Source organism: Octodon degus, unplaced genomic scaffold (genome assembly GCF_000260255.1).
Source record: "Octodon degus isolate 3935 unplaced genomic scaffold, OctDeg1.0 scaffold00097, whole genome shotgun sequence".
In the NCBI taxonomy this organism is placed as follows: Eukaryota; Metazoa; Chordata; class Mammalia; order Rodentia; family Octodontidae; genus Octodon; species Octodon degus.
The window spans coordinates 1103421-1105038 of record NW_004524673.1 but is presented as its reverse complement, the minus strand read 5'-3'; the positions used below and the strand labels follow the sequence as shown (position 1 = coordinate 1105038).

General features: G+C 39.1%; 1 pseudogene; it reads right to left on the bottom strand.

Annotated features, from left to right (window-relative positions):
* LOC101583023 overlaps positions 1 to 1618 on the bottom strand; it is a 124103-nt pseudogene that overhangs the window by 10596 nt on the left and 111889 nt on the right.

The window sequence follows — 1618 nt, the reverse complement described above, 5'->3', positions numbered from 1 at the left end:
GAGAGAGAGCATAAGAAAGTTACTGTTAGGAGCCTAAATAAACCGCTGAAGGAAGAGCTGTGTGTTGAGTCGTCCTTGCTGGCGAGGTCGTGCGCGACAATGGCCTTTCTCCATTTTGTGTATTTTCTGGTCTTTAAAGAATTGTGATTCAGGGCTGGTATGTTTTTACTTTTAGTATGAGCTTTAATTGTGCTATGAGTTTGCTCATAAATATCATAAACAAAGGATCTCCTACCTACTTTTAACTCAGCAAGCTCTTTTATGACACATTTGCTGTTCTGGTTAGATAAAGCTAAATAAGGTTTTGATGCTTTTCCATGTAAATCAAACATATGATTTGGACTTAAGGGAAGAAGACATTTGCGCCTCTGACTATTTCCAGGTGCATTCGGTTCATGACACTGTTCCATCCTGTTTGGCCTTTTTTGGTTTTGCAATTGCTGTTGCAGATGATCAGCTTTCTCAATTTCCAGATGGATCTGACCGTGGATTTCATCTTCTAACATCCACAGTGGCTCTCCCTGTTCCAGTGGGAGAGGACATCTGGCCTGCTGGCTTGAAACACCACTGACACCAGGCTTCGGTAGTTCTCCAGCATCACATCCCAGTACAGGTCCTTCTGAGCAGGGCTCAGGAGCTGCCATTCCTCCTGGGTGAACCTCACAGCCATGTCCTCCAATGTCCATGACTCTTGGGCCGTTGTCATCTTCTTCTGCTTCAGAAACATCCAGGAAGTGAAATGTTCTGTCTGTAGCATCTTCTGGATCTGCGTCAATTTTTTAATTTAGGACTCTGAGTCTTTGGTAAAAGGCATCCCGGGAAACGAGGCACCGCACATCTAGGAAACTCTTCTTTCCTTTCTTCACTCAAATGGTCTTGCTTTTCAGGAACCAAATGCCGGTCTTTGGATTTTTCAGGTGCTTGTGTCGCTGGGTTACAATCCCAAGCCTCTATTGGAGGGGAAAAAAATCATCCATACTTGCTTTGCCTCTGAACTCACTAAGATCTCCAAGGGGCTAAGAAGCAACAACCATTGTTAATTAGCTATTCTGATTTTGAAAATCTTTGTAACAGGCATTGTTGTATGTTGCCCTGTTTCTGTCTTTCTTTTTTCTATCTGTTTTTGTTTCTGTTTTTACTCTTCAAAATAAAATAAATTATTTTAAAAAATTAGCTCAAATAAGTTTTGTCAAGGATGTAGATAAAAGTACACATCTATTAAGGCTGAATTACTCATACCGTTGTTGTACACTATAAATTGTATCCAATTGGAATTTCTTTTTTTTTTATTTTTATGAGAGCATGTTAGCAGCACATGTTGCTTGCATTCTTTGTGGTGAAGTATGCATACATAACACGACTTAATTCCTTTTTCCATCCCCTTTCCTTCCCTCCTCCCATCTATTGATCTCCTGCCCTTTAAAAAAGTTCTATCTCCTTCTTCCTGTTATCTATCTCTTTGGTTCTTTATTTATACTTTTGGTTCCCCATATTTTAAAAATCATGTGATACTTAGGCTCATGTGTCTGATTTACTTTATTTAACATTATGGTGTCAAGATGTATCCATTTTGTAATTCTTAAAAAAATTTTCTAGGATTTAGTTTTAGAACTCCAGA